At 39.7% G+C, this 27,287-nt stretch overlaps 1 pseudogene; it reads right to left on the bottom strand.

Moving 5' to 3' along the window:
- Window positions 1-494: 494 nt before the first annotated feature.
- On the bottom strand, window positions 495-13,436 carry LOC146315649 (uncharacterized; annotated as a pseudogene).
- Between the last annotated feature and the right edge of the window lie 13,851 nt (window positions 13,437-27,287).

Genomic DNA, 27,287 nt, shown 5'->3' with positions numbered 1-27,287 from the left:
AATAATGCTTTGATGTCGTAGATTTTCTACTGTCTTTGGTACACATGCTATATGATCTATCATTTGTTTGAAGACCTCCAAAGATTTATTTTAAAATCAGTGGAAAGGAGGAAAAATGGACACTGGAGTCACATTTGGAAGATGTTTATTAGCTATTCTTTTGTTTCATACTGGGAACTTACTGGGAACTACCACAGCAGTCACAACATATACAGTCTGTTGGCAATTCATCATGCTCTGATGCCACCAAAACATTTGGAAGTATGGATATACTATGAAAATAAATGTTTACAATTCAGAAGGATTATTCCACGAATGTTTTAAGTCACATGATGGGTAGTGAATGAAGTCCTTTACTGGTATTGTATATGCTTTGAGGGTACTGGTATCATAGTCTTTTTAAACAATAACCAGCCCTACTGGTGCTAGGTGGGCAGCTCTTCTCCTTCTCTGTCTGAAACAAAGTGAAAAGCTTCTCCTGTTGCAGCAGGAAGTCATCGTTCTGACAGAACAATCCTTTTTTCAAGAGCCTCCACTACCTCCATGGTTTCTAGTTCGCACTTCTCTGCATGGATCCTCAAAGCCGTTTCTTTTTCCAGCATCTGAGCGAGCTCTGTGATGTTGCCAATAAGAGCTTCGTGCTTCTTTTCTTCCTTCTTCAGCGTGTAAGCAAGCGTCTGGCTTACCGCTGACAGCTTCTCTGTGAGGGTTCGGGCTTCCTCCAGTCTTCGGAAAAATGCCTCCCCGATTTCCTCTGCCTCGGCCACACAAAAGCCCTCCTCAGTCTCAAAGTCATTGAGGTTTTCTGCCTCTGCCTTGTTCCTCAGGTGCTGCTCAAGATTCAAGATTCAAGAGTGAAGGATCTTAAGGATCTAAAATAGCAACAGGCTGACTGATATCTTCAAATAGCAGGATGCACAATACTTGTTAGAAATACGTGTCAGAATACTGTTCCTGTTTACAAACATCAGTACAGATCCCCGCAAAAATCGCCTCAATATGTCCTTCAATGGATAACTGCAAATCGCATTGTGACATCAGTCAAAAACAATTACTTAGTCTTATTTGCCACTATTTAAAACTTTTATTGACACATGGATAAATAATTTTTTAATCCATTTAACTTGCTGCGAGGGACCCTGAACCTTCTGCCAGAGGGCGATAGCTAGTACTCAGAGTGAAGTACAGGGGACGGGTCAATGATTACTCTACTGGCTTGCCTTAATGTGGCCTGCTCATAAATAGACTGCAAGGACGCGCGCTGTCTGACCCCTATAATTTCCCATGCAGTCTGCATCAGCTGGACCACTTTGGGCTTCAGCTGAGCAGACTGAATATGAAACCAAGCTGAGATGCTGTGTGTCATGACTTTCTCAAAGACTGCCCGATAAAAAAACCAAACATAATAGAAAATAAGCAAAGAAAAAGGTGAGATATTTGTATTATGGGACCTGTGTTTCATCTTGAATGACTACACTAACATGGTTAGACTGCATTATCTGTGCTTCTCTTCACACATTAGCAAACTGATAAGGATCTAGAGAGAAACTGTTTTCTGCTGCAGATCTCTGTCTGGTTTTCTCAGATTTGAGCTCAGCAGAAAAAAGTCTCTCAGCTGAACACTCATCTGAGATCCTCTGCATGTCTTCCAGTATGTGTAAAAGAGCCTCTGCGATCTCCACAGCCTCCAGATTTTTGGTCTCAGTTTGGACCCTCAGGAATTTCTCTTTCTGGAGTTCTTTGTTGAGATCCTCCACCTCCTGTTTGGCCTCAGCGAGCTCAGTGATGAGCATGATGCCTTTCGGCTGCATGATTCCTTCTTTCTTCCTCGAGCTGTTGAAGAAGTTCCTCCACTGTGAGGGGGCAGGCCACCTCCTCTCTGCTCGGCTTGTGGGCGTTCATGGCTTCTGCTTCCTGAATCTCCTCCTTCAGCTCCTCTGTTTTCAGGAGCATGGCCTCCTGGTCCTTCCTCTCAGCTGAGATCAGAGCTTTGTAGAGCTGTTTCAGCTCCTGATTCTGCAGCTGAAGGGCCTCCATGTCTCTGGAAAGGATGCTTATCTCCCCCTGGTAGATGTTACAGAGGTCACTGTGCAAAAAGTTTGGCTCTCAGTTTCTCCACATCTGATGGTTTGAATCTGTATCTGATAATTGTGATGAGTGTTTGTCTATAAAGACGTGTGATTCTCCTGCTTTGAAGTTTCACAACTGAATCAGATGTTTGTTCTTATCCCCTGTTGAATTCTAGAACTTTACATCAAAGCACGTAAGAACATTTTATGATCTAGAATTCTGCCACAGCATGCACACACACTACATTGTTCACCACAATAAAAAACATATGTACTAAGTGAATCCTCCAGCCTCCAGCCATCCACAGACCAGATCTGACTGCATAACTATGTGAATCTCAGTGTATGACTATGTGACAATAAAGTTGGCCTTTACCTTTACCTATATATTGTTCCATAATTATTGTTTAAAGGGTTTAATTACAAGCTACCAAAATGTTACATAGTAAAATGTAAAAGTATAACAGTATTACTAGCAGACTGGAGACTCTGTTACAGTGCAGTTCACATGTATTAGTTCTGTGTTGACTGTGGAGTTACTGTGGCTGCTTCAACAAACAGTGTGTTGGTGTTCAAGTTTGCTGTCTGCTATAGTGTAAAACTTTTTAAAGGTCTAAGTGACTCCTGTAATCACCCAGTGGCCTCGTACAAACACACAATCACACAGAGACACCGACTCAATAATCAACACTTAAGTCACCACCCGCGGGATGCTTAATCCACACACACACACACACACACACACACACACACACACACACACACACACACACACACACACACACACACACACACAGTGATGAGCCACTGCTTGACCTCTGCCAAAGCTGCACTGCTGACAGTGTGAATCTAGTGCTCTGATGGAAGAGACATGAAGAGAGAGAAACATGAGGCCAGTTTCAACCAGTTTCTGAACCAGTGAATCACACCACCGACTGGTTCTCCATATGTCATAATGTGCAGCTGTTCAACTACTCATGTTTTCTCTTTCTTAAATAATTGAGAATAATATATGACCCTAAATAATATGGATAAACACTATTATCATTATGATTATTATTTACAGTAGTAGTAGCATTGGATAGACAGCGTACATTAAGAAGCACCCTATAAGACATTACGTTGTATGTGTGTAGATCTATGTTGTTTTATTCAGATATCATCGTAGCTCAGTATATAATTAGAATTCAATCCCAGATTAAATTTATCCCGGGACATAACAGTCAGAGAACAGTGTTCTCTCAAAGGATATCCCAATTTGTTGCATGACATGTTTTTATTAAATAATTTATATTTTAAAATTTGATTCTGAATTCTTTTTCATCATTTTAATGTGTTAAGTTTCTCTCCCTAAAATCTTAACTTTTCTTGATTGACACATTTCAACAACGACCAAAAAAAAAAAATGTCATCCAAATGCAGTATCAGCCTCCTCTTCTCATATTCTCTGCTCATTTGGTGAGAATTGCTTTCCTCCCAGGTGCCGGCTGATGGCAGGTTTCAGCTGGACACAAACACTGTGACGCCCACACACTGCCCCTCTGGTCTTTTTCTAATTGGAATATTTTCAAACCTCATTTGCGTGACTGGTCTTTGGCCACAGAATACGAGGAATCCATATTGTTTGTGTGTGTGTGTGTACTTGTGCAACTATGGTTGTGAAAACCAATCTGAGTTTTAGACCTTGGAGACCTTGGGAGTAGACACTTTCGGACAGACTTTCAAAGAGGTGTTTGAGGGTCCAGACTTTATTTTATTAGAGCTTTTTTGGCTGGTGGGGAATTTTTCACTGCAATATTGCGAGTGGCCACTGGGAAGAATTGGCAGCAAGGCTGAGCTGCAATGTCTTGTCTAGTCTATAATAAATCTATGGTCTAATGAGCCACCGGGATTTTGCTGTGAAAGCCTATGGCAGGATGTGGGGTCAAAGATTCTGTCAAACAATCAGATGCGATGCTGGCTAGCTGCTGGTTAAAACTAATGACATAAAGGCAAAAGTAGCCAGAGGAGAATATCAAATTATGGACAAAACATAATCAAAGACCACATTTGGGATAAATTAATGTGATCAGAGACTGAGTTGTCAGTGGGTATGTAAAAAGTAAAAAGTGACAAAAAGTATCAGCTTTTTAGAGGTGCAAGCTAGGCACGCCATCGCTGTGAAAACACATCAACAGCTGCAGGAGCACAGGTGCTGCATCGATTGAGAACACAAATAAGTGACAGTGGATGTGTGATTAATCACAGGTGCGGGTCGGGTCATGGGAATTGTATTAACCATTCCGGGTGTGTACGAATTTGACTTGGAGATAATTTGGGGCAAGTTCTGGTTCATGCAGGACCCCAGAGACAAATATGGAAATACAAACGTGTGCGTGTGTGTGTTACAGGAGTTTGACACTCGGCTCATCAACCTTATTCATATCAGAGAGCATGTACTGTAATGACACAATATGTTTGTGTGCATCTCCCTCTTCTGTCTCTCACACACACAAACAAACACACACACACAAACAAACACACACACACACGCAGAAACTCTCAGCTTTAAATAATTCACACTGGGACACTCAATGCACCCGCGGAAAACAGAAACATGATCTACAGTCACGCTTTCTGTGTGTGTGGAAGTGTGTGCGTGTGCAGTGCACGTCGATAAGACACTTAAGGACAGCAGTCTGCTCTTACACTGTATGTTCGAATATACAAAAAGTTGTTTTCCGTACTGTTTAGAAAAACAAATGTGCAATGCAAACGTATGCACATCAGACATACTTCAAACCAGGTGAATACATGTTATTTTAGCGCCAACAGTGGATGATATGTTGGGGTAAGGATGTAAAAAAGAGTGAGAGTAACCAAATATGTTTAATTTACACAACCACCAGAGGTACAATTATATATTTTGATTTACCTTACCATGTGTGTGGAAACTTGCCCACTTACAGTATGACTGAGAACCACATGTATGCAAATCTTAAGAAAATGATGCACATACATGTATCTGTCTTTGTGTAAACACAGTTTTAGTCATGAACGTACACAGACTTTGATGCATCTGGCCTCAGCTTTCATTGGCAGTATGAGTGTGAAATTGAGTTTTCTTCCCTTCATGGACTGGAGTCCATTACAACATAGTGACCTTTCTTTCTGACATTGGTATTGTGCACATTAGCATTATTGTAAAGTGTCTCCGCAGGCATATTATGGAGGTTGACACATATGAGATAGGGGATGGAAAGAGCTGACACTACAGACACACACACACACACAAGCCTTGACAATGAAAATGACAAGAAGCATGAGTCATGTCTGTGTCAGAGTTTCATTGAAAAGTAGATGAAAAGATATCGCCTGAATGGACCAGGAAATGAGCCAATCCCTGTCTCACAGACATGTTCACACACTTGACCCTGCAACACACACTCTACACACATATATGACAAACTGGCTGCTATAAATTGATACCCATAAAGCCCCGCGCTGACTGAGGTTTGCTCTCTATAACCCTTTTTCACACACACACAACAACTTCTTTTCTCATTCAAGTTCAGAGGAAAATTTGTCCAACCCTCTCATTCCTCTTGTCTCATTTGGCTCCTCAAATAGGTTTTAATATTCTTGAGCTTAGAGAGTGAGCGCCCAGCAGTCACAGCTGTGACAGGGATTAAAGATAGCTGGAAATCCATGCATACTGAAGGTATAATATAAGTCATTATTACACGACTTTATTTGTTAAACACTCTTTCAATCTTCTGATTTGTCAGTTACGGCTTTCTAAAGTTTTTTTCTGTATATCAGACGATTGCTAATAATAACAGATCATTGCTATGGATGCAGTTTTGATCACTCTGGAGGAGAAATAAAATCATTTAAAAATTTATATTTTGTGTCAAATTATTGATTTTCTTAAGTAAGTTGCTGTGCAATATGCAGAATGTACAGTGAGCATTTCATTATTGTGAATCGAGACCCCTCTGATCCACTCAGACTTTGACTTTTTTCAACTTGTGAAGACATGAGTGGTTAAAACACAAGGTAGTTAGACTGCGTAAGGAGCTTAAAATGGCTAAAACTCACTTGAATTTATTAGGAAAAAAAAGTAACTTCCACATACCTTGTGGAATGGAACTGAAACTTCTTCTGTCCTTACAGATCTTACCAGGAAAAAGTGTTGAGTGCAGTGGATGGATTCTGCTGAATGAGTTCATCTTCAAACTGCAACCTGTGTGTCTGCATGACGTGCAAATCAGGTTCGATACCTGAACATGTGACTGAGACTCTACTTGCACGTTTACATGTCTGGCAAGGAGTTTATATGACATCTGTGGACATGTCAGACAGGTGGAGGAAACTGACATGAGATTAATGAAATATTTTTCATTTGTGATTGAGTGAATGAATGTATAATGTATTGTTTATTAATAACATTCATTGTAAAAAGGTGTCACAATAACTTTCACTCAAGCTCCTCTGGAGACGTGCGACAAGAAGAATGTTTAAAAGACATCTTTTGGACATATCTTTGCTCACTAAGGAAAGACTTAATTGCTTTCTCTTTTGAGAAGATCTTAAATGTGTTTAAAATATGTATAATTTTTCTTGTGAACAGATATTAGCTGTTTGTTCAGATAGCAGCTGGTTTTAGAAATCAGTTGTTGGTTGCATGCGAGGTCCTGTTGTCCTTACACAATGTGTGAAACTGTCCATCAGTCTCTGCAGCAACTCCCCTGAGTCATAGTCACACATTTATTGAACTTTGGCCATTTAAGCCATTTTCACTCCGAACTACACTGGCACCATTGCTCTCTATGATGTTATGTACTTTAAGGAGCTGAATTGCATTTGACACTTGATAGATGGAGCAAAGAAAAACACAGAACTGAAGGGAGGTTGGAGGGGAATCCAATTTCTGAGGACACGGGACATTGCTTGTCTATATCTGTCTGCGTTTTATATATTTGGCCTCGGAGACAGTGGCGGTTGTCCTCTGAGGCAGCTCCAGTGGAGCTTTCATTTCAACTTCATAATGTCCTGATGGAGGGAGAAAGGGAGACAAAAGGAGGAGGGGGGACTGAGAGAGGAAACCAGTTGTAAAAGTGAGTAATAAGACCAAGAGATGTGGTGCACTGGGATGTGACAAAAGGCTCTGACTGTTTGTGGAGGAGTGGAATAGCAAAGAGGCTAAGTGAGGCAATATATCTGTCAGCCCGCCAATCTATCTATAGCAGCTCTGTTTTGATTGATTGATTTAATTTCTGGTACATCTGAGGACAGAGGCAGAAACTGTATTTAATTCAAGTTTAACAAGCAAAGTTGCAATGTAAATATCCAAAACTAATTTGATTAATAAGCTTTAGGCTATAATTAAGTGTTGGTTTCTCGCTGATGGCTTCATTACGACATTGCAAGCTTATGTAATGATTCTAATGTTATATTAATACAAAATAAATGGAGAGGAAAGGGGCTTGAAATTCCAGCACACCATTCAGTGGCTGCTAAGCACAGCTTTAAATTGAGTCCAGAAAGGTGAACAGAAACTGTAGCAGATGGCGAAGGCTCATTAAGGTGATGATGCTCAGCCAATTTCAGAAATTACATTCCTGCATCCTGACGACAATGCTACAGATGTAAGCACTGGACGAGGCCCAGTGTTTCCTGCATGGTAGTTTGTCCAGTTCTGAAGAGGCTTAACAAGGTGTGCAAGTGAAGCCAGTTTACCCAAAAAAGATCTTTAATTAGTTCCTTTGATTCTGTACTGCATGTTTTCAAGAAATAATTCTCTGCATTATATACTTGACATGGGGAGTACTACTTATCATGCAAAAACAGATGTATGACATATTTCTTAGAGGAGGAGGACCTTTCTAAAATCTGGAAAAATAATTTGACTGATATCATCAGAGTTATCCGTCGAAGAAAGTGGCATTACATAAACACAAGGGAGGTATTAACATGTTATTGATGATGGGTGGGAAACATAGCAGGAATTAAAATCACTACATCTGTGCAAAATAAAAGGTAACCGTCATTAGCTTGTTTAGATTCATATTGTTAGCATCAAACATGTTAATATGCCATTTTCAGTAGTTTGTTATCTTGGAAGTTGGACTCTGAAGATGCAGATAGCGGATACCATGATGCCATCTGAAACAAGTCACCGAACAGCAGGCTTATACCCACAGAGTACATCCGGTGAGTCAGACCACCAGGACAACACTTTTCTATGGTGACACAACCACACACACACACACACACACACACACACACAGTTTCATCCATCTTGTCAATATATTTTTGCACTGTCCAGTTACATTTTCCAATATAATGTTATGATTGTCAATTTGAGAATTCAGCTACAGTCAGGTAGAAGTCATTTAAATATCTGCAGGAAGTTGTCTGCAGAATGTTAGTCACTGCTGCAGCTGTGCCAGCAGTACAAGGAGCCAAAATATATCTTTGTAAAATGATGATCACAAAAAAAAAAAAAAAATCATCCCTGTTTGAAGTCACAATTAGACACAAGGTCTCCTGTGGGTTGAAGCTTAACAGATATACAAGCCCTGCTGTTACAACTGGTAGATAAAGAAATGCAAGACGCTGTGTGGGTGCTTTGTTTCAGGTACCAGTGAGGCTATAATATACAATCAGGAAGGCCAATAAATAGAGTAATAGATGCATAAATACACCAGTTTCACAACAGCCATATTCATAGGAAATAGAAGGGTTAATGCGGGTGTTACCAATGATGCTAATTAAGGTCCCATAAGCAGCAACCTGACTCTTTTTGACCTGAATGGACCAAGACCTTTAACATTAACATTTGTAACACCTGTGTTTACACTACTATTTCATGTAAGTGTATTCAAGTTATAAAGTAATGGTAATCCTGTGTCGACATTCCCAATGAAATGAATGCGGAGGTTTGCATCTCAGGCATTTCTGTCTGTCTGAAGACGGCTTTAATTCATAAAGATGTCAATGTGCACGTATGTCTTTAAGTTGAGGGACGAAGTGTCCTGAATTCTGCATCTGCAGTCTGTGGGGGCGACGCCGCTTTCATCAACCTCAGACTAGGTGACAGCTCCTCAAGTTGAGCGGCAAGTGTCGAGGTGTGACCAAACGCAGTGGATGAAGACAGACTACTGATACACTTCACATCCCAAGGCAAAAAAGATAAAAAATTCAACTTCTTCACTTCAACAGTGAAACTTTTCATTCCAGCTTTTAAGCAGTTGTCATAATTTTAATTTATTAATGTAAATAGATAGGATGTAGCAGTAAGGGTGGAGCAATAGGCACTGCTGAAGTTAAAGAAAATAAGGATATAGTGTAATGTTCAGATGGGTGAAGCCCTGCTTGGCTTTGCTATAGTGAAGTGGTTGGTAATGCAGGCTGGAGACCAATGTGGATGTGACAAATTGAGCCTGCTTTGAATTCCCTTAAACCATCAGCATCTCCGACTCAGAGGAAATAGGCCTGTCACACTCGCCTGATAGATTAAAATGGTCTCTATATACATATATGTATTTACTGAGATACACTTGCCTTCCAATTTGATAGCTGTCAGACAGCAACGCAGCAGCTGTGTGTGCGTGTGTGTGAGTGAGCGTCTGGAGGAAGCATGCTTGACACACAGGAGCTTAACACACGGCACTTTGATTTACTGTTCTCCCTCTTGCACTCTCTCTCTCTCTCTCTCTCTCTCACACACACACACACACCTGACAGGCTGCTCATACATTTATAGATGAAAGAAAGGTTTGGGGGAACCGGCTGGCCTGAGGACAACATTATTGCTTGTAGATGGAACGTATAGAAGAATGCTGCACCGTTGGTGGAGTGGTGAGAAATGGTGTGAGAACGTCAAAATGATACAGGGAGAACAGGAGGTACAGAAGGAATGACGAAGCGGACGAAAGCAAAAATGGAGAGATCGAGTGATTCATAGGGAGGAAAGGATGCTGAAGTGAGAAGAAGAAAGATAGATGGGATGAAATAGAGATGAGGAAAGATTCTGAAGAGACCATCTGCACTCTTAACACCAGGCACACTGGAAAGAGAATAAATCAGAGGTCCCACACTGTTTAAGTGGAGGACATGCAGGACTGAGAGTCTGCAGGGTTTTCTTCTTCTCAGAGACCAGCTCATTTCATTAAAAAGTTAACCTTTGCAGTTGATTTTAAAACGGCACAAATGATTAAATGATAAGCTAGAAGAGAGTACTCAGTAGACTGAAGATTTCTACCACGATATCTGAAAAGAATGTTTGCATAATTATCACCAACATTTTGATTAGTAATTTTAATTTAATTAGCTTGAAGTGGTTACTCGCCAGCACTGAAATTTTGTCATAATTAGTGTGTGAATTCTTAAGTTACAGCCAAAAATTTGTTTTGCAAGATCACAGCAACCTTTCAACACCAGAATCTAATCAGTTCATCCACCCAAGTTTGTACCAAATTTTAAGAAATTCTCTCCAAGCGTTCCTGAGATAATGCATTCACAAGAATAGGATGGACAAGAGGTTATAATGACCTGCAGCTTTAACCACCAAAATAAGAGGATTTCATCCAAGTGGTCATTTTTTGTCAAGTTTGAAGAAATTCCCTCAAGGCATTCTTGAGATATCACATTCACAAGAATGGGATGACCTGAAACCATAATGCCTGTGGCCGCAGCTGTCAGCTGTGTGGAGCCATAAATAAAGGTTCATCAAGGTTTTTCAAAAATTGTGAATCACAGAGGTCCCTCAGCACACATGAATGTGCACCGAAGATTAGGCTGATCACTCCAGCGGTATGCAATTAACTGTGGACAACCGCCATGTTCATTGTTTACTTATGCATGCATGCACACACGCAAGCAGTCGCACTATCCACACCAGCTGGGATAAAAATAGTGCAATTCAGTTCAACATCTGCAAGTTTTCCTTCCAAGCAAATGCTACACATATTTTACTGATTTGTCAAAAAAGACTGGTCGAGTTTGCCTCTGTTTTTATTACTTTCTCCAAAGTAGGGCGACCGACTTGGAATGTGGTATAAATCACATATGGCTGCCGCGATAGGCAAGCAAATTAAGGTACGAGTTGTCCAGAGGGGGATGCAGCTTATTTACAGGGAAGACTTCCTTAATGTTTTGCGAGCTCAGTAAATATTAGGCTACATGAGAAATTGCAAATGAAAGCGTTAATGTGGCATGAGGTGGTGTGGTCAAAGTAGGTGAAAAGACCGTTGGGAAGGAGGAGGGAATGAGAGGTTGCTGAAGGAAAACCGATGAGTGAAAGGGAGCCAACATGAAAGATCACAAGTGCAACAAAGAGTAGAAAATCAATATCTAATTTTGCAGGCAAACATCCTCACAAACAGCGCCGAACCTCAAGACGTGATTTGTTGGTTTATTCATTCTGCATTCGAGAGAAAACGTGATTATTTTTCCTTGTGATTTACAATCTTCCCTGAGATGAAAACCACATGATGGATTATTTTTTACCTGCCTTGATGCCTCTGACGGCTCATCTTTAGCCTCTGCTGTTAGTTGATTAAAATCTGTTGGTAGTAAGTGTCAATCAGAGAAAAAGTATAATGAAACTAATCATTGTTCCATTACCAGTCTGTATCCACTGACAACATGTAATTGTGACTAATATTGTGGAGGAAGGGATGAACAAGTGATGAATTTGGTTGTACTTGATGAATGAACAGAAAAATCAAGATGTTTTATTATATCAATGCTGGTAATCTTACTGGAAAGACTGGTGGTCAACTGGCAACATTGTACATGATGATAAACCTAAAACACGAGGGATAGCAATGGTTGAAAAATGTTGATTTCATGGTTTTGTCATGGTACAGTATTTTGGTACACTGACCTTGATACAAGAACATACTGTACAACGTGGGTGTGTCGATGGACTGATGGCTGTAAGAAAGAACAGAAGAAAGACCACAGATTTATTTTGTGGGGGAATCAGATTTGTCTGTTCAATGCAAATATATCATCTATTTGTTCTTTTCATTTTTTCACATAGAGTATGAAGCAACACGTCAATGAACTGCAAAAATTTTGAAAGGGGGTCAGCAGGATGTTCAGGGTGCCAGCGATGTTCACATAATATAATAACCAAGCCAAATTAGCCATCTGAGCTAATGCATGCTAAATATGCTATTGACAGATCAAACAAAAGCCAGAGACTACTGTATAAGTTGCTGTGAATTGTAAGTCAACCACTTCTAAGCAGAAGGCAGAAGATGATTTTACCTTGGAGTCTTTTCCTCATTCACTACTATGCATCCGTGGTGTCTACAGTTGTCTGTGTACACGTCCGTTTTGGGATTATATTCAGGCCTTGAGACTGGGTCCACAGCTGCAGAGCAGACAGAACAATCTGACTAAGTGGAATGATTGCATCCTAGAGAAAAAGCGAGGACTGCTAACTCTGGTGGTAGCTACTCTGACTGATGATTTGGATCTTCCACTTTTAGTGTGTTTTAGTGTTTTTAAATGATTCATTTTTCAAATGAATGGGCGAATGAATGGTTGTGGAAGCTCCACAACCTCTGCACTCTGCTGCCCGATCACAATTAAAAATCATAAAACAATCATAAAACATGACGTTCACAAAAATCCAACCTATAAATAAGGGTTTACATTGTGAAGCCATTGGTACAAATGTAAAAATGCTAAACTACTATCGTGATTTTGAATCTAACTCTTAGTACACCTATATCCAGAAAAAGTGCATTGAAACTGGACAGTACAGTTGTCTTACCATCCATACAGGACCCTGTAGCAGCTACATGTCTCAAGAATCATTTTCTAGTACTCAATTGACCTCTTTATGTTACAAAATAAGTTTCAGAAGCAAACCTGATTCTCCGGCTGCTTCTTGGATCCCTGAATAAGTGTGTCTGCCGAATACTTAAGATGTTAAAATGTAAATCTTATCCCTCTGGAATCTGTCAAGCCAAAGAGTAAAAGAGAGTAAAATAGCAATGAGGTTCTCAGTCAAATATTCATCAGTCTTGGATATATCTGAGGTCACGGATCCTGCCCCATGTGTGAACTGGCTTTTAAAACCAGGTCAGGGCAACACACAGACACACGCACGCGCACACACACCATATGCTCGCTCACAAACTTTGAAATTCATAAGAGTATTTACACATTTTAAGCCAACATTTCTTTATGCATGAGTGAATTAAGTGAAGTTACATGCTCAAATACAGAGAGATACTGTCACCCAACCAGGCACTCACCCAAACACACAATATCAGAAACATGTCATCTCTTCTCACCAACCCACACGCAAATATTTTTCAGCATGTACTCACAGGGTCCATCGATCGTGCAGCCTCCTGTCATGGTCAAGGCTCATCTCTGTTTTGATGTGCTGGCATGAAGTCACTACCTAACTTTCTCAGCAGGCTGAAAACTCACGTTTCCAGACTACACCTCAACCTTCCATGATAACACTTGCATATGTATTATCCAGTTTAATCCAGAAGACCCAGCAGATACTATGCTTTAACTATTAAACCTCTTATTCTGCATTTTACCTAAATATAAAGGTAACTTATTTACAACATAAGGTTGTGAAATGACAGATAATTGGCCTTACAGGCTAAAATATAAACTAAAATAAACAATATGCAGCTGTTTATACACTTACACACAGTTTAAAATGTAAGCAGCAGAAACAAAAAAGTATCATCAGTGTAAAGACACAGTCCACAATAGCTTGACCTGAAAATCTTGACTGCAGTTCTTGTAAGTGACTTTGGGCAAAAATGTCTGCCATGAAGTGACAGTTGGGTAAATATACTGTAGATAAACAAAAATTGTGTTACATTATTAGCTTTGAGCCTCAATTGATAAGAAATAATAGGCTACAGAAACATTGGCGGTGAGCACTCCAAAATGTCACTGACTATATCAGAGGTTTGCAGTTGTATCATCAACATTATGTTTGCAGAGAGGAGGTTATGTTGCACACTGCCCACAAACGCACACAGAGTCAATCAGAGCACTTAGCTGTGAAATGAGTTGATCTCAGTGTGACTGAAGCAAGCAGCCGCAGCAGAGAGCAGACACTGACTCTCGCTTTGATTTCCTCTGCTACATGTCACATGGAAAACACAAGCTCTGTCAGCTGCAGCTACCTGCCTGTGTGTGTGTGTGTGTGTGTGTGTGTGTGTGTGTGTGTGTGTGTGTGTGTGTGTGTATTTCACAGCTGTCTTCTGCCCTCTGCTGATTGCAACACACATCTCTGGTCCTTAACAGTGAGATGACTGTGAGAGTCTGCGCTGTAGAAGTTGATGCAATACAGAAGATGTGTGAAAACATTTTTAGATGGTTAACCCGAGCACTGCAACAGCTGTGGGTCTTCCTGCACATTTACACAATGACTAATACATTCTGAAAGTCACTGTAGTCCCTTTGGAGCAAAGCAAAAAGGGCAGTGAAGCTGAGGAAAGGACAAACTTCAAGAACCAAACAGAATAGCCAGAGAAGAATTAATCTGTGTATCTTCATCAATTTCTTACACTCACTTTTTTGTCTTCTTTTATCATGTTTGCATTATTTGCAAAGGTGTCTCTGTTGAAGACATAATTTCTTAGTCCTCTCATTGTCCCTCAAAAAATGAATAAAGGACTTCCCATCATGCCTTGAGAATAGTTTAAAAATGTATAGAAAACCTGACTTAAATTAAAAATTTCATGCATGTGACTTACTGTGCAAACCATTTGAAATGACATAGAAACAGCATAGCAGCATAAAAGCTTAGATACAGCAGAGAAAACCAAAAATAGCAGCAAAAAATCACCAGCTTGTTCTGATTCTTCTCACCCAAGTCCAGATGCAAAAGAAAAATAGCAAAAAATTACTGTCCACCTCCAGTCATGTTTTAAACAATATAAAATGCTCTGCAAGAAGTAATTGTTTCTGATATGTTGTGTTACCTTGTTAAAATGGCTTACATTCAACACAGCATTGTGTCTGTGTATGTCCTGTAAGCTGGGTGTCGCTGCCCTCTGTAGTAATGGGATCGGTTCCTTAGATTTATAATATTATATAGCCAGCTTCACTGAATCAGTTTTTTGAGACTGCTCTTGCTCGCTGCAGTTTCAAAGCAAGAAATGCTCAGACATGGCCTTTACTGATTATTTCACTCATGCAACACATGTTGACAAGTTAAAAACCAGATTTTCAGTGGAGGGGGTCTTAAATCAGTTGATTCCACCAAGCACAGCACGTCTGCACCACGGTTCTGGTCCATCCTCTGCACGGCTGCAAACCCCACCGGCAACGCTTCAGAAGCATTTCAGCAGCGAAACATTTTGCCCACCTGATTATGTTTACTTGCTCAGATTTTGTTGATTAGGTCATTTTTCCTTGTTCTTTGTGCTTCTACCATGGATTCTTGTCTGTCTGTCTTAATGTTTGTGAGTCTGGATGGGGTCTTTTATTTTGAAAATTAACCAGATTCTCCCTGCCTTTTCTACATTTGACTTCCTGCCTCCTGCTTCGATCTGCTCTGTGCTAATTGACGTGGCATCAGTCAAAAATAGACTCAGTGTGTATTTGAAGTGGAGCGGAGTGGAGAGCCGCTTCTGGGACCCACCGAGGCGCTGCTGGTAGAATCACAAGCATTGTGTGGAATGGCTGCGATCAGCTCCGGCTGACGTGGCACAGCCGCAACACGACGCAGCTGCGCCTGGTGGAATTAAGCCATAAGACAACAAATCCATGTGGCTTAGATTGCTATGTCAATTAACATGGCAAATACACACAGACACAAGCTAAAAAACAAAATTCACAGCTAAACTGTATATTTGACCCTAATGGACCAGAGCATCTTCTCCAAGCTCAACAAGAAATCAAATGATAAGTTTTTACTTAATGCTGACAGAGTGTAATACAGCGGAACTGTAGAGTTGAAACATCACATAAACATAACTAATTCAGCAAAGTCAGGACAAGTAAAACAAGGTCTGTATTTCTCTCTGTGTGTGCCACATTATGGCAGACAGAGAGGCATGTTACTTTAATGTCAGGGAGCTACAGGTGCTCCCACAGCTACAGCTGTGACAGTAAAACCTGCACAAGTAACAATATAATGTTTATCTCATATGTGATTTGGGAGAAACTCACTTGTCGACTTTGCACCATACTGAACTCTGGGACCTTAAAAACTAACTAGAGTGAATTCAACCTCACCCATGGTGACCTCTTATGACAGCTGGGTTTACACAAAATTACAGCTGCAGTTTGAACTGTCGCCTCTGAAAACACAGCAAAGAGATTTAAGAGACCCCATGGTTTTGTTTGGTCATAAGCTAAATATTCCCATGCTGTTTTCTGCCAACCTTATTACCAGCCAACAACACCGATATCCGATATTGCTTTCTACAATCTGCACTTGTCATCTACAGTCTGGGTAAGTAACTATTACCTATAATAAAGGCACAAATGTGAATTGTACCTCTGTGATGGAAAAATATGGTCTTCTGTATGAAAGTCATTAAGTGCACTACTTCCTGCATTGGTGCTCAACTTTGACATTGAACATAAATCATGAGGGATATAAATGTTTAGTATGGATGTAACGTATATGTAATTCTGCTGGGATGAATGAACACCATAATCTTTTTTTTGTGCAAGTCACGTTTTATTAATCTGCCCAACAGCCCACCATTTTAATGAGAAGGGCACTTGGAGAGTGCAGACAACAACCAATGCCAAATGTGCTAATTGCCTTGATAACTCATCATAAAACAACTGTTCATTAAAACTCGACAGAAACAAACTAAAGCTCCAACAATCACCAACTGTGGTTTGGTTGAAAAAAAAAACTTATTTCATATTAGATATGAAAATATTCTGGCTCTACATTATTCCCCACTGCCTCTCTGCTGTTGTGTGATGTGTTCTTTGTTGGGTTAGCTTGCTACCAAGTGCCATGTTGACAAAAGCGACAAATAATTTGTGTATTTGCCCCATGATTCAGATCTGCTGCAACATTTAATAGGTTCTTCCTTTGCTCATGCTACACCCTTCCACCATGTTTCATGAAAATTCGGTCAGTAGTTTTTTCTGAACTAAGCTGAAAACATAACCTCCTTCCTAACCAAGGAATTAGTCCACCAGCTTTGATGGAACAAGATCATGACATTTGTATTCTGAGAGAAAGTTTGACTCAAAACAACCATCAACATTTGTGTCCAACCCTGAACAAGAACAAGACCAGACACTCAGCAACTTAATCAAGTTAGCATTTCTGGTTGTTTTTGTTAAAGTCTTACAAAGTATGGAAAGATTGGCAGCCATTAGTTCAATAACAACCAGCATGTTGTCCAGAGATGACAACACAAAGGACATTTCATGTTTTCCTGAGTCACTAATTCACACTGCCATTATTTGCTATGCTATTCTATTGCACATCTCATTCCTGCCTAACGCATTATTCTGTTCTGTTTTATTGCCTTAACTTTGGTGTCCCAACTGTCAGTCTTACTCAAATTGAACATGCAGGCACTTAGAGCCATCGTCTTCTGCCTTGTAGATTAGACATATTAGACTTGATGTCATTAGGCAAACAGCAGGTCTGTTTTCCAGTTGTCTGTCAGAGCTTTGTGGCTGAGCTGTCAAGCTTTAAGACAAATGACTGTGGAAATGGTGAGAGAAAAACATAAAAAACAATGTTGCATTCATAAGCAACCAGGTAGATGATAGATGGGCCTGTTTGCTCCCTCAGAGAGAAGCATGAAGGGGGGAGGAGGGATGGAGGAAAAAAAGGCAAAGAAAGGATACAAGAGAGAGATAATGAGACAGAAGGAGCAAGGGGAGAAAACAGAAGAGACGTGAAATCAAAGATGGAGAAAGAGATGGAGAGGGGCTTGATGGTGAGATCGGAAAAGAGGAAGGAAGTCGATAAAGGACAGAAATGTGAGCGAAAATGTGATGGAGAACAATAAAGGAGTAAAAAGAGAGGACTGAGGAAGGAAGAGACAGAGGTGGAGTGAAGACAAGCAACAAACAGGGCAAAGGAGGGCGAGCTCAGGCATGGTGACAGATGCTTCAGCTCTATTTCAAGGGAAACTTAAAAATTATGTTCAAAGTCATCTGTCTGCTGTGGGCAGCTCTGCTATTCACCTTCTAGTGTGTGTGTGTGGTCACTCAATTATTATCTCCAACAAGCCTGGAAGGGATCGTGCAGCAGTCTGTGTGTCTGTGTGTGTGACCAGTGGACCTGGTGCTTGTCTGCAGCTAATCAAGTCAAACTGAGTCAAGCCAAGCTGCACATCTGTATAGATGGAAAAGGAGCACGGTGCAGTAGTTATCAACAGTGGCAACAAGCTTTAATTTGACGATCATAGATGTACCTATGATCACTGCAGAGTCATTTGAGCCAGGACTGATTGAACCCCTTCCCAATGAAGACAAAAACCAGATGTTGCCTATTGTAAAAGGGACTCTTCTTTGTAACATATTTGACCCTACAAGTTTTGCACACTGTCATTTGATAAATTCAAATAGAAATATCAATCAGTGCAGCTTAAGGGTGTAATGGAAAATGTGAAAATCCCACAGTCACGCTTGCAAAACACAAAATCAACTTGTTTTCTACATGTTTTTGGATCAAAATGTCACATCTTGGTGGCAATTTCAGAGCCTGTGTTCTCAGCCAAGGATTCATCCTGTTGTCCAAATGAAATTTCTCTGGCAAACATCTGAAAAGTTGGTATAAACAGTAAACTCAAATGCAAGGTTGGTCTGAAGTTTGAATTCATAGTTTGAGAGTCTGTGATAAAAAGTTAATCCTATCCTTAAAGGAGCAATACGTACAACTACATGTCCAAAATGAGTACACCAAATGATGTTGAAGTGGATGGTTGAAGTGACTCCTATAGTTTACGCTGATCAGCTGTTTCGTTACCTGAGAATGAGCCGCTTTTATCTAGACAGGGCCCCGGTCTTTGTACATGGAGTTTGCAATGTTGCACCGCCATGTTTCTACAGTAGCACAGAATGGACAAACCAAAAACTGGCTCTAGAGAGGGTCTTTAGTGTTTTTCACAAGGTTTATGGCCACTGTAGGTTCTCCTATATGCTCAGAAGGGGAGCGTGAGGGCAGGGGTGCTCAATTCCAATCTGCAACCTCACCACTAGGTGGCGTTAAATCCTTCACACTGGTCCTTTAACAGAAACTAGGATCATCAAAAATGACCTTTTTCAAAATTGGGAACTGAATTTCTTTCAGTAAGGCCATAGAAAAAATGCATAAATAACTTATGTTCTTCCAACAAAAATGGAAGCACAAAACACACACACACACACACACAAAAGTGCAGCCTCTCTGTGAACGATTCTTATGATTCTGTGCAGGATATTGAGCCCTACGGGTACCACCATGGTCTAATCATAGACAGCAAGATTTGTTCTGCTACCTGTGTGAATCACACAGCACATAAACAAAAAATCCTCACAATGAAGACAACAAAATCAGTACCAATAATACTGTGGACATACATAAGTGACCTAACAGAAATTAACACAGAAAAAAAATAGTTATGCTATCTGTAGTCCTGCCCCAGACTAAAGATTTTGCTAGTTGACTTGTAGTCGTTAGTTACAGGAAATAGTCACACATTATATTTTTTATATCTTATATTATATATTTTTAGGTGCAAAATGAGCTGCTGGAGACTGAACATTTTGTAAATTTATCAAAACACAGTATAATCTCACGCAGTCTTGTGACGTATGTGTGCATACTTGCAAATTAATTTGTTAAGTTACAAACTCAGTCCTCAGCCTTTTCATACTTCCTGAACTTGCTATGTCTCCATTGTCCTGTACTTCCCCTTAGTAACATTACTGTATTTCCAGTTGTCAAACCGGCCTCCATCTGTCTTTGAGACTGTGTCCCAGTCTAATCAGTCAACTACCTGAGCTAACTAGCCAATGGCAGCTACAGTACATTTAGCAACAGTACACTGGTGACAACAAGAGAAGAGGTCCATGTTGCAAGAAGCCACAAAGCCAAACAGAAAGGCACAGCTCCAAACTGGAATTTGAAATGGTTTTTTTTCCCCCTGCGACTATTAGGTGTACAGTTTTAGGTACTTACAAGAGACAAGTGTATCTCAAATTAATGAAGACGGCACTTTAGGGTTACAAAAATAGTTAATATGATGTCGGCACTCATGATAATCAGAACAAGGACAAGAATGTAGGGCTATTCTATAAAGTTGTATAGACCAGCCTAGTTTCACTGCATTTAATTTGGCTTTGACTAGACACACTTTTCAAGAACAGACACTCGTGCACAGTTTCCTTCATACTGTTTGCTTTTTCGTAATTTCTTCTCCTTAACACTTGCATCATCTTTTCTTTAACTTGTCTTTCTCATTGACCTGGTTGCTCCACCTTGTTGGCAGATGGAAATGATGAGCCCCTGGAGCAATTTTGCTGCTCTGTCACCTTGTTCATTACAGCATGATAATGACAAGATGTCATACTGTACTCTTAACACACTAACAGATATGCACACACATTTACATTTATATACATTACATACATCTTTTACTTGCCTCTAGTTTCAAGGTGGTATGTGCTGGTGGAAAGACCATTAGCCACAGATATCATGATATCAACTTTATCTGTAGAATTTTGATTCAATAATATGAAGCACCAGCCTCCAGACAAAAATATGGGGAGAAAACTCCCTTCATCATCATAAAATATAAAGAAATGTTCCTACTAGTGTCTTGTTTCTTTAATTGGATTATTGAATCCAATTCTGTGTGCATAAAAATAACCATGCCAAGCCAAATGTGTAACTAACTATGCCTCATATACTGTATATTTCATAGAGGCAGCAGGAGATGTGTTATTGTTGATTGGTCATTTCAGGCTGTCTTTATTAGTCTCACATTATCTTATTATTTGCAGTTAACTGACATGAAAGCAAACATTGGGGAGTCAAGGGATTCTTATCTCAGAGGACAGTGAAGTGAAAAGTTGCGTGTCGTCAGCATAGCTATGGTTACTCATATTGTGGTTGCTGGTGATGTAGCCAGAGAGAAGCATGTAGAGATATGAGATGAACCCCCACAGAGCTTGTCAGTCTGGTTCATTAACTAGCTAAATCATCCACCAGCTGCTGGTTTACCTTATCTCTCTGTCATGTTGTGCTGGGCAGGTAGCGGAGGGTTACAGACCGTTTGTCACGGCTCTTTTGCTGGAAATGGCTGAATATGGGATGTTGATGGCAGACAGTGGTGAAAGGTAGTTATGATACACACACACATAGATAGGTAGATAAGTACACAAGTGGACACACACACACACCATTAGGCACATATATGTATTTTACCAACAATGTCTTGGGTTTTTCAGTGGAATTAGTTACTTCAGCTATTGTATAGGGAAAGTAAAGAGGTCACTGAGAAAGCTATCAGAACCATGATGATCAAAGTGCAAAAAAAGCATCAGTGCCTGAAAGCAGAGGTGCAGCCTGTTTCCCTGGGGAGCAGAAAATACTGCTGACTTAACAACAGGCAATTTTTGGTGCCATAATTTCACGAGTGCATGACAAGATATGATAGTAAAATAAAGCCACAGACAACAGCTGCAACAATTAACAGAAAAACATCACCATGGCAAGTTACACACAGTCTGCACAAACCCATTAAAAGATGATTTTATTGCACAGCAAACAGCCTGGACTCCAGAATGTCACTCATTGTTATTTCAGCCAAAATCACCTTAATATTCTCTTTTCATTCATAATGAGCAGCACATGCCGCAGCTCTCTCTCTCTATGGGCCCCACTGCAGCTGCACTGCCTGCACTGTCTATATTTACAACAAGTTTTTACCCCAACTCATCAGATACCGGCAATTTGTCACCACCATTCTGTATCTGATGTTGAGGTAGAAGGTACCCTGGAGCGGCTGTAGCTGACATGACCAGAAAGCCATTTTTAACATATGATTAACACAGTGAAATGGCCTTTTAACACATGATTAACACTGAAACAGTCGCAGTTTGGATGGGTTTAGGCACAAAAGCTAGCAACAAGCGACTTGTGACACTGGACACATGTAACATTATGTGCCTTACAACTTGTAATAATGTTTTGGTTTCACATAGGACATGAACCCTGATTTCCTAGGTGAAAATCCTATGCTTGTTTGAGCAATCCATCCACCCCACCTCACCCATGTGTGGATTTTTTCCCTCTTTTTACTACATCAACAGCCCAGGGCATCTTGTACAGCCACAGATGGGTTTACACTGAAGCCACTTGACAAGCCTGGTGTGTCAGTTTCAGCTGCAAACAGGGCGATCATGAACGGGGAGTGAGATCAGGCTGATATTTACACTCCAAATGACAGAGCCAGGACTCATAAAGATCTCACATGCTCATATTACATGTGTGCAGTAAAACTTTGATTTAAAAAACAATGAGTAAAAAGCTGCATTGAGCAGCGGAGTTGGGTAGTAACTCCCAAAGGATTTGGCACCTACTAACTCTGACATTATACAGATATTGAAGTCAGTGTCAATAATATTGCTTCACAGAACTTCACTTTGAAGTTATGCAAAATTGCCAAATTTGTGACTTGAATAAATTTTCAAATATATGAATTCTGAATACCTTATCCTCATTTTGTCTTATCCTGTTGACATTTGACGGCATAGTTTCAGGCAAATCCTGTTCTGGCGATGTTTCTGTTTTTTTCCTGCCAGGAAAGTTTGGCTGTGCACAAAGGAATCCAACAGTGAGTTATGTAACGGACGGGTCACAAGAATGTTAATCAGTCACCATAGAAAAAAATCACATTATGCTAATTAGCCATATGTTAAATAACTTTATGCTAATCCTTTTAAAGCACACTGTCTTAACCCAGACCCTGGATCATCTGAGAATATGTGAGTGTGTGTTAGACGTTCTGGTTTCTCAGCTGTTTGAATACTAACACACTTAGCCTCCACATAAGTGTGTCTATGTGTTTGTGCAAATGTAATGCTACTATAACAACTGCTCCAGAGTCGGTCACCCTGCATTAAACCTGTGTCTGCCCAGTAAATCTGCAGCCCATGAACTGAGCTGAGATCAGCCTAATCCTAATCCTCAAATCTTATCTTATTTTGTGTATGTGTGTGTGAGACAGTGAAGAAGAGACACAGGGAGACAACAAGGCCTCCTAACGTGCTCCTGATGCACTAATCTCACAGCATGAAAAGAACAACATGCATTTTTCTTCACCTGCAGCATCAGAGAGAGAGAGAGTACATCACTTAATCCTCATCTTAATCCTGTTCAACAGAACTGAGCTGTAGGGAAAACCATGATACATACAATTTTTCATTTTACAGGAAATAGAACTTATTTACAACCTAATATGACCTACAATGATATAGTTGCTCTATAGACATCTGAACATCCAAACAGCGAGTTGGAGCCATTGACCGTATATTAAGGTACAATCTTGTACATCTATGGTTGAAATGTTTCTTCCCTCCCCTCCTCCAAACACTCTGCAGGCTGCAGGGACACTGAACCAGAGCAGAGTGTAAGACAAGCACAACATTATATTATGTTGACAATGACATGCGATCATGTACGATAATCAAACATTTATAATTCTGTCACTTGTCTGTCAAAGAAATGCTAAACATGTTATCACAAAAACAAAACCCCACTGCTCTGAAAATACACATATACCCTGGAGTTGGAGTTCAGACTCTGTTAACATACTGTTCAATTTAACCATTAAATATAAACATCCACGCCTTCTAAAAGATGATGATTTATTACAACTCATGAAATAACACGTTTCATGTGTTGAACATTCAACTTTAATTTGAACTCTATTAAAGGAGCAATTCCCCCAAAAATAAATGTTTTTCTTTTAGATGTCAACCAAAGCGATGTCTGCCTTCTCTCCAGTATAATGGAACTAAATCGCACTTTGCTTGTGGCGCTCAAAACGTCAAAAAATTACATTTGAAACAACTGAACATCTCTGTCTAGAAGTCATGATGTGGTTGCTGAAGATTATTCAGGTATTTTTGATTTTGGGATGACCTGTCCCTTTAAAAGTGAAACAGGCCAACAAAAAATGGAAATTTTGAAGGAGAGCATTCTGACTACAGCATCGTTGTCACAGAAGCTGGTACTTCAGCATGTTTTCTTAAGCTCTGATGAAATATCCAGTGGTGGACAAGGTACTCAACCCCAGTACTTGAGTCAAAGTATAGATACTCCTGGTCAAATATTACTCAGTTAACTCAGTTTAACTGAGTTAAAGTACTAGAGTTCTTGCTTTTAAAAATACTTAAGTATTCAAAACTACATGTTTTTAAAAAATACTTTAGTATTCAAAAGTACAAATTACAAAGTACATTTTCTAATATCAATACATGCTGTATTGTTTTCACGATGCATTTACAGAAGCTTGTAACTCTCTGAAACCATCTAATGATGCACTGATGCTTGTAGAATCACTCTGCTACACAAAACCTATAGAAACACCTATAAAAACTTCAGCGTAGAAATACAATCAAAAACAAAAAGGACAGTTATTGTCATTTTCTGATGTAACTGTATTAAAATCACATCATAACATTAGATTGAAGATAACTGTAAGATGAGTTCTCCAAGTCTGTTAAATAACTGAGATTTCCTTCTGGCTTCAGAGACAGTATATATACATGAATTATGTGGTATTTTTCACCCCGATAAAAACAATTCAACTTTAAAGGCTACCTGGAATAATGAATAATTATAATAACATCTTGAGATTTAATTTTATCTTTCTCCTGCCATCACCATTACCACTTTTTGTTTGAATGAAAGAGTGAGAGCTTCCTTGTTCTTGTTTCAGAGAGCGCCTGGATGACGTTTTTCCACTTTTACATCAGTCCCATTTGAGAGGAGCTACTGTGATTGGTTTCTTTTGTGAGGAACACAGCATGTGACCAACTGCATTTTAGAAAGAAAAAACAGCAACAGCTGACTTCAAAGTTCAGTCGAAAAGTAACAACAACCTTCCTAAAATGTAGTGGAGTCAAAAGTAGTAAAGTGAAATGTAGTAGAGTGAAAGTAATAAGTTTACAAAAAAATACAAATACTCAAGTAAAGTACAGATACTCAAAAAATATACTTAAGTACAGTACTCAAATAAATGTACTTTACTACTGTCCACCACCGGAAATATCATAGGCATTCTATGATTCAGTATAGTAAATATATTACATATTTCTCCTTTAACTGTTTTTACTAATCTGTTCATTTCCTGAAGTCAACAGTTGGCTGAGCCTGTAACACCCCTCACATGCTGATTCAGTGATCTTCTTTATAGTTGATATTTATGGTTGTTTTGATTAATTAAAGCAATGGTTTATCATAAACTGCACCATGGTGTCCACTCAATTTATATCTTTAATAAGCAGATATAAGGCCACTAAAGCAGAAATGCTGTTTAAAAAATGGCTTCACCTGGCACATCTAGTGCATTATTTTGTGAAGTGGATATACTACAAACGCTGGAATAGTCTGTGGAAAAGTTGACACAGAGTTCAGTCCTCGTCGCTCTCACGGCGTATTTTCTCTCCATCAAAACTATGAGGCAATAATGTGGAGGGGGAAAAATGAATATTTCACAGCTTATCTATCCACAATATATCGAGATTAAATTTTGTTCCCTGCACCCCTGCGGACATGACTGCTGGATCTGAAGGAGCAGCAACCGAAGTCCCAGAGAATAACAATCCAAAAACAGAAATAAAGATACATTTTTATGGAAGAATAAAAGCAACAGAACTGATAGAACTGATGTTCTATTGTCTTACATACGTTTTTGTGTACTTGCATCAGTCATTTTTGAGTATTATTTTGTTGTGAGGATAAATTTGTTAGAACAGATGCATTGTGGGGACTGACCTCATCTAAGGACAGAAAGCGGGTCCGCACTGAGCGCTGCTCCCCCGAACCACCTGCCCGTTCTCGTGTCTCTCCTTGTGTTGAACTCTTCATAGTACATATCGCAGTCCTCATCAGGTACATTTGTATTACGATATTTAAACAAACCATCCGTCAACAGGAAAGTACTTAATGAGGCTAGCCAGTGACCCCCTGAAGGTGCTAGCTTCGCCTCTGGTGACCATGAATGTCTGCACAAAATTTCATGGCAATTCATCCAGTAGTTGTTGAGAAATTTCAGTCAGGACCAAAGAACCATGCCATGAGTATGGCTATCCCTCTAACTATAGCCATCCATACTGCATGTCCCCGCCATTTAAATGCACATCAAATCTTCTTCCTGCACTGGTCATTAGATTATGAAGTTTTATCATCCTGGCAGACCATCAGTGAAGCGTGACAGTTGATTCAGATTTCATGTATAATTATACTGAACATCTTTTTCCCCTGATCTGACCAGAATACACTCATTAACAACAGTAAGCTCACACATGTGCAGAAAAAAGAAAACTGGCACACAGGAACAGTGCAAAGGGCTTCATCTAGAATTAAAGCATTTATTCCTGAGCTGTCATATTTAATAACCACTCAAAATGTCCTGGTCGCATTAAATGAGACGATGACATTGAAATGGTGAAAGGCTGTTCATACTGTATATTAGTCATACTGAGAACAGATTTTGACAGACATTTTTGCTGTTTTGCCACCACTCAGAGGCAGATTCCTTATTCACAAAGTAGAATAAATGTTCAAATGTTGGCACATTATTATTTTACTCGTTATTTATATGCAAATTAAGATATATTGATCCTTGAAAGTAGAAAGCAGCATTAAACTTCATGTAATTTATCCTGGCAGTTTTTGAGTTCTCTTGAAGCGGAAAGTTTTTGTTAATAAACAGGATTATACAATTTCTGCAGTTATCTACTGTCAGCATATGACTATTCAGAAGCCCACTTTATTTGATAATGAGGTAGAGATATCAATGGCAATATCAAAAAATGTCTGAATAGAGCCGAATAGAGCTTAGCAGAACCGAGTAGAGCCAAGTAGATTCAAATAGAGCCGAACAGAGCTGAAACAGCAGTTCATCCAAGGGGCGTGGCAGCTTATGACAGGCCACACACTCGACTGCATCCTATAAAAGGCAAACAATTAATCAATAATAGCCTTTCCCACATGATTAATCGTAATTATTATTAATGTGATAATTATCC

Source organism: Lutjanus erythropterus, chromosome 14 (assembly GCF_056507025.1).
Source record: "Lutjanus erythropterus isolate fLutEry1 chromosome 14, fLutEry1.hap2, whole genome shotgun sequence".
Lineage (NCBI taxonomy): Eukaryota > Metazoa > Chordata > Actinopteri > Lutjaniformes > Lutjanidae > Lutjanus > Lutjanus erythropterus.
This window is presented reverse-complemented; position numbering and strand designations above follow the sequence as displayed.